Source organism: Varroa jacobsoni, unplaced genomic scaffold, assembly GCF_002532875.2.
Source record: "Varroa jacobsoni isolate VJ856 unplaced genomic scaffold, vjacob_1.0 scaffold_1384, whole genome shotgun sequence".
NCBI classification, from domain to species: Eukaryota; Metazoa; Arthropoda; class Arachnida; order Mesostigmata; family Varroidae; genus Varroa; species Varroa jacobsoni.
The window spans coordinates 130,050-137,507 of record NW_019214286.1 but is presented as its reverse complement, the minus strand read 5'-3'; positions in this window follow the sequence as shown (position 1 = coordinate 137,507).

Sequence of the window (7,458 nt, the reverse complement as noted above, 5' to 3'; positions counted from 1 at the left end):
TTTATGTACGACTTATTATATTGATTCCCCTACTGTGTTCATATACAACTCTACATGCTATATTACAGAATTTAGCGAGGGTGCATACATTGGTAAGGAATAAATACAGTTCAACAGTCACATTTGAGAACCTCAGTTACATAGGTCGTCAACATTTCCTCACAATCTGCCAGTGAATATCTTCCAGATAAGACCCACATCCCAAAGAAGTGATTAAAGATAGTGTTTAACTATTACTGTAATAAATAACACCGAGAAAAATCTGACAAATTTGTCTCGCGGTGCATACTTTGGGTATGACACTACCCCTGGTGAAGTGGCACGAGATATTAGGAAATTAGCCCTTCTCCTTAGGAAATCGGGTCCCGAACTACAAGTTAATGACAGGCGTACTTAAGCAGCACTTTGTAATAACTGTAGTTGGGAGTACTAAATCACTTCAATGTGGACTATTATGGGAACCATCGGTGAATGATTTTCGTGCACTCGTAACAACGAGTTCCTCTCAGTTTAGAGTGAAAAATTATATCGGACCCTATTTTTAGGTACGTTTATTTGCACACTTACATAATTGTAATATATTTTACTGCATTTACGTAACAATTTTACGGTTGACAACTATGACATGTGTATTCCTAGTTTGCCTGTTAGTGCTGTCGATTAAAGAACGTAACTTCAATACTGCTTTTAAGAGAAAATATAACGTTAATAATAACGTAATTTATACATTTCCATTTCAAATATATATAATTTAGGTTTCCGAACGCTAAACTGCTTCAGAAGTCCCGATCTAGTCATCTTATTTAGGAAGCCCCAGCCTGCTCTCTCACCAGAGTAGGAGCATTATATACGAAAAACAGACCTGCTCAAGCCATAGTTGTCTATTTTTTGTCTATAGGGAGTAATTATACCCCTATTATATCCAAAATGACAATACTTTTCTCTAGAAGGTGCTATGTTTGCCTAGAAGTTGAAATTTCGAGCAAAATTTTTTTTAATAAAATTATATGAAATAGACCATAAATGTATTGTCTACTGTTCGTTTACAAAACCCTTAATGTGTCGGTCACAGATAAGGATCGAAACTACCAAGTTGCAGCGCTGGCCTGGGTGTCGGCGTTGGCGTTGTCTGCGGTCGCGCTTGCGGCCGGGCCTATGTTTGAACTTGAGCCTGCACCGCTACTTGTCCTTCATCCCCGTTCCGCATCGACACTTGTCCTTGACTCTGTTCCACTGATTGTTACGTCGTGGTATACCCGTACGTATACCTCGTCAGTGTAAATCGTATATAAATAAAGACTAAGTACTAGGCAAAAAAAAACTAAGTACACACTGTCTTTTTAAAGCCATACGCCACTTCCCATATTTTGATGGATTCACCTACAGTGTGGTTTATGCAAAAAAAATACATGGCATTTTGATGCATAAGAATGTGAATGAGTCGGTACTACAGTAAAGGACTACTGGAAAACTATACATGGACTTCAGTTAACCTGAAACGCCGTATATATTGCACCGTACCAACTTGCTACCCAAAATAGGCAGATGCCCATGTAATAACACAAGTCTGCACTTTCAAGTCTGCAAGTTCATCAAAAGATAATTCGAAAGGAGCTGATGAGGGCTGTTGAAATTAGGTGCGACAATACGAAGTTCGTGATGTATCGTACCTAATGAAATAAAAACGTTGATAGCACATAGGTCAATGAAGTTGGCTTGTGATTTTTAGCTGGTCAAAACTATCTTTGCAAAGCGTATTAGGGTCGAAAAACCTCCCGCTGCTCATCTATAGTAATTGAATTTGTGCTCATAAAGCTTTAGTCATAGTAAAGTTATAAAATTGGGAATATGAACAAACATATTGCCTAACATGATATATTGGCTCGTAAGTCCGGCCTTTTTGGGCATTCGTTTCGTCCCTCTGCAAAATCCACCAAATACCAAACAATGGCTATACTTCATTGAAAAGTTTACCGCGTATCTCACTATTCTTTAGTGAGGCCTCCGAATCTCTAGCGGTTGTAGTGCGAAAGTCTGAAATGATTGGAAGTAACAGACCCCGTTGGGCATGCTAACCGCTTCAATTACCTAGTATTACATTAATGCCTGCATGAGCAATGATAGGGTCGTTTTTGTAGGGCTCACAAAATATACACTGAACTTCGTAGTTTGTTTGCATCGCCTAGACTAACACTATTTCGATATTTCTGACGCTTGTGACAGATCAGCTTGTATAAGTCCACGTTGAGAAAATAGCGCGTTAATATTTTATATAGGTATGGATTACTAGTAGTTAACGGATCATGGCGCCCAGTTACGCTGGTTTAGCTTAAGTCCTATAATAGAGCGAGCTGCGTGCCGTAGCCCTATAGGTAATCTCATGGCAATCCCTTAGCTGGAACACTTGTTCTATTTGACAAAATCACTGAGGTAGTTTCATTAACTCCTACAATGAGGCCTATGCTTTATTGTTGGCAGATACAAACACCTATCGAATACAAAACGGTTGGGCTTCTATAGATTCTTGCTCAGGACGATGATCCGTTTGCAAAACAGTATAATTGATCATTATCTTAGTTTTAGTGGCTGATTATTTCACTAATCGTGAGAGTCAGCATGTTTTTCGTCGGCCTTGGCCATTCGCCGAAAAATACATGCATGGTGATATTCATTTAAAAGAACCCGGTACCACTTTACCGTTGACTTGCAGAGGCTCAACTATGCAAACAGTCTGTTATTCGACGAGATAACTGTATTGACAATAAACAGGTTTTAAGTGGAATAATCGTATTTCATGCCTCTAGACATTTAGGTCAATTCAAGTATATAAGTTAACTGCAATCAACGCCAACGTTGTCTGCACTGATCAGCTTGTTAATAGGATAAGGTTAGGTAATTCTTGCGGTGAACCTCCCGAAACAGACAGTTATAGTATATTCAAAATGCCGATAAACTAAACAGCATGACCTCGATAATGAAATGACACGTAACAACAATAGCGCCCGTTCCATCTTATTCCCTACTTATATTGTTATGGGTGTACCATATCATTAAATGCGTTCCAATTAGGGCTATATTGATGTACGCGTTATACATAGAAGTATATTTACGGTACCGCGCCTAGTTGTTCTGTAGATACTCTTTTCATACATTCGTCAATCGGTTTTTGAGATTCTAAATTTTTTATTGACATCGTTTGCTAAACAATAAATATAAAACAGTAATCTATATTACATTACAAGTAACCTTCATAATGGCAACCAAATGACGCTGCACGAAAAACATTCTGTAAAAGACGTGCTATAGACATTCAATGAAAATCGCGCCTGACGCGGTAAATCGTCTTATTAAAAGATGGACATATGGGATTGAAAGAAGAAAGATTTTTTATAATTTTTTTAGTCTATATATATATATGGCGGTTGTGAGTTCAACTGTTTCAGATGAACAGAATAGATGATTATACAATAAATTTGTATAATACATCTCGTTAATAAAGCTAGCAGACAAAGTGTGATCATTGAAAACAAACATTCTAAACATCTTTCGTAACATAGTATCGATGTACTTTTAATGCATTGGGAAAGCAGGGCGAGATTGCATTACGCCTTAAGATCAATAGAAATAGAAAAATTGCTGAACTGAAAAAGCAAGAAACGCTGTGTTTCGGTCAAGGTACTACGTTGATGGTACAGGCCCGTTGCATAACACTAGAATGACATTAATTTGACCAGTGTATACATTTTGTGCAAAAATTTCATTTAACGTTTGACACTTGAGTGAAGCCGAGCGTATATGCCGTCGTGGAGCCACAAAATAGACGCTGAGAAGTTTCACATTCTGTGAAAGGATCGTTTTTAGCTGAGAAGGAATTGTAGTCTCCAAGAACTTCTATCCGCTCTAATATTAAATGTCTATATGTGGCATACTCCTAACAAAGGATACATACCTCAGCGAATGGACGTTGTTTCACACCAATTAACTACATTCGAGCAAAGTCATGATTTTTACTACCTAACCTATGTTGCATAGAAGTATCAACCTGCCGGCCTACCAAGGTTGTAATCTGAAAGGAGTGTTTGTTGAAGCAAACACTCTGTAAAACGTATGACCGCTTTATTCTGTGTAAAAAGTGTATATTAAGTTCGGTTGGCCTACACCCCACTGTGACCGAAGAGATTCCTGGCGAGGCCAAGATTATTTTATGCGCCCCGGGGGGGGCTATCATGTCATCCATTCAGCGACGCATCCATTAATGACACCGCTATTTTACTCTTTCAAGGTTCCATAGTACTCGTCTGAGAAACTTACACGATAAATTCTCCTGCATGAAGGGGACACTTTTGGCGTAGGGGTCCGCTCTAGCAGAATTCGTAACACAAAACAGTGGCACTTATACTTCGAATAACAGTAACCATGTATATGGCTTCACTAGGCATATTTTATGATGAAGAGTGTTCTGTCCTGAAAAGGTCGACTCCCCATCATCACTGCCTCAGATAGACTAATAGAAACTGGTGATGGGAAGATACTGTATCATTTTTTTACAACAAAAGAGTAGAAACTGGCAAGTATGCTACCTAATCGTTGTGTCAAGGTACCGAATCACAAATTCAGCACAATTTGTGGAATCTAAGGAAAGCTGTGAGATTAAATATGAAAAAGAACACTATTTTAACATAAGATTAGTTATCATCCAATATTTTTCCAGTAAAGTGAAACGAAAGCCCACTGGTGAAGGGGCCTATTTTTCCATGTAGAGCTACAATTTTGTAGAGGATATTTGAATTGGACCAACGTATTTCAACCAGAAGCTAACGTGTTGAGTTCACGCTAACCTTTATTAAGCAGCTAATAGGATATACACCGACTTTCATGAAATAATAGACGCTTAAATCTTTGCTGCGTATTGATTCGAATTATGTGTATGCGGCGAAAGGCTAAAACATGAAATCCTGCTTACCACTTGTTTCTGAGACTGTGATAATAAAATATATTTCAACGTAACTTTTTTATGTAACCGTTTATCCTATATAACCACAGCTTGCCTCAATTACAGTCTCAACTTGGAGACTGCCTAAATATACCCGAGGCTCATTCTAAAGCTTCCTTTAAAATGATCTAAAGAACATCTTTGAAACAATACTATGTGTGAACGACTGTTTCATGGCTAGGCTGATGGACTGTTCTTTAACAACGCTTCGTAGCTTTTTTCCCATTTATCCATCAGATCTATAAATGTGGGCTGTTCGGTGGCCATATGTACTAAATTCAAAGCGTGGTCAGATTTCGAAGAAAAGTATTCTGACCGATTAGTATGAGCCGATGATTTCTACTGGAAAACGTACGGCTTTCCTTCATCCATCTGCAAGCACATAACAATTTTTAGAACGACACTCAGGTAAATTTCTCTGTCGATGGTTTCGTTTTTCCAGAAGAAGTACAGTCACATGCTATCCTTTTCGCTAAACATCACACTAAAAATACAAACGTTAGTTGGAAATTGGGCTTTACCTACGATAGGCGAACCGTGAACAACCCAGCGAAGTTTTTCGAGCTGATGATTGCATTGAGAAGAAACATTTTCGCTTCAAGATGGATTCTGCGGCTCCATTTTCGAGAGGAATAAAAGGCGAACGGCATCAAGTAAATTTCGGAATACAAGCAACCCCCAGAAGAAATCTATGACTGATCTGACTTTTATGACATACAATTTGTATCGAACGCCTTCGTGAATGATCGGTAACTTATGTATTTATGTGTATGTATTATGTATCCACAATTTTTTCAGCATTTTTATCAAGATAAAAGGCTCACGCACGTTCCTACGGCTTCGGCTAAATCTGAAATCTTTGTTTACCGACAATTTTCCATAATGCTATGCGAAAACGTAAATTAGATATTTTTCGTTCGCGTAAGCATTACCGTTAGCCATCGCTTTAGACAACTGGCTTTCAGCATAAACTAATGTGAACCTTTTCTATGCTGAAACGTGTTTCCGCCTGTTGTGCAGCCATTCTATGCAATATCGTATATTTTCCATTTAGGATCACAAAGAAGCTTAGCACCTCATAATAACAGCTACAAGCTTGTCTGCGTCCTTTTTGTAACAGGCTTTTAACAAAGTTTAGATGAATGTATTGTGAAATTATGTGGGGTTATACTTGAAAAAGTAAAAATTTAACTCGACCACCCAGCGTGTGCATGTGTATCTGCAAAGAGAAGTTAGTTTTTTTTTTATACTGAACTGTATCGATCATTTGTTGCACAGATAGATATATATCGATCAAAAAACAACTGATCGCTAAACACTTGCCAGTTATCATTGATTAGAAGCGAGCCTCTTTGCCTATCCGTTAGTTGCCTAGGAAACGCATCTGCAACATTGATTATGCTCACCGTTGTTCGTGTCAGCAGTCATTCGTTTGTGTGCGTTTTAGGTAACACCCGGAGGAAAACGCATGACCGCCCGCGTTATTACGACTACAGAAGAACAGGCTAGCGAAAAAGAAAAAAGGCAACCCGATGCGTGTTTCAACAAATCAGTTATCCAGTGACTGCTTACTCCTTTGTTGCTAAGCGACCGGCAGATAGACCAGAACCTTAAAGTACGTAAGGGTGACAGCGGAAACAAGGAACATGTTCAGGTCGATCGGAAGTGCCTAAAGCAGCTGAGGCCCAAGGCGCCGAAGGCCTTGTTCAACTCGGCGGCAGGCAAAGCTCGCTTGTAAAGGGTTTTTCTACCTATTTATCCGTTGAAGCCGCGGTGCAATTGGGATCACCACGAGGGCTGTGCAGGATTTTAACATCAACAGTAACATGAAACGGATGCGCTTTCGTTGCGGGACGGATAGAACAAAGTTGGTTCCTTTGTTTTTTCGTCTATGTATCATCTATCAAAAATGACAGCTAAATCGGCGGTAGCTATAAGCTATAACATATAGGTATGCGAAAGAATTTGTTTTAATCTCTTTGTAATAACATTTATTTTCGGCCTGAATTTGGAAGGCACATTTCTAAGTAGCACATAAGTTAAGGGCTGAAATTTTGTGAAATACTGAGAAGCCCTAGTTCAATTAATAAATGTGGTACAGCTACGAGACGACTTTCGTCGTTGATTTTTGCCCGATTTCTTTCTAAGCCGGTTTTTGATTTCTTGAAATAGCAACGGGCAATACTCTTGCAAATAAAATTTGTATCATTTATTGCAATGTACATATGTAAAGAGCATATCTGCACTTAATTCCGTCCTTCCTGGGGAATCTAAAATCGCTTTTTTGTACCAACCTTACGGAAATTTGTTTCGAACGCTTTGTTCATGGTTCAAACTAAAAAGGAGTGATCAGGTTGAATTAATTGGCTTAGATTCTGCGCTGTATGCGACCGAAGCTCTTGACCAAAACAATTATAGATATCATAGATTAATGCTGGAAGAGAATTGTTACCATCACATACATC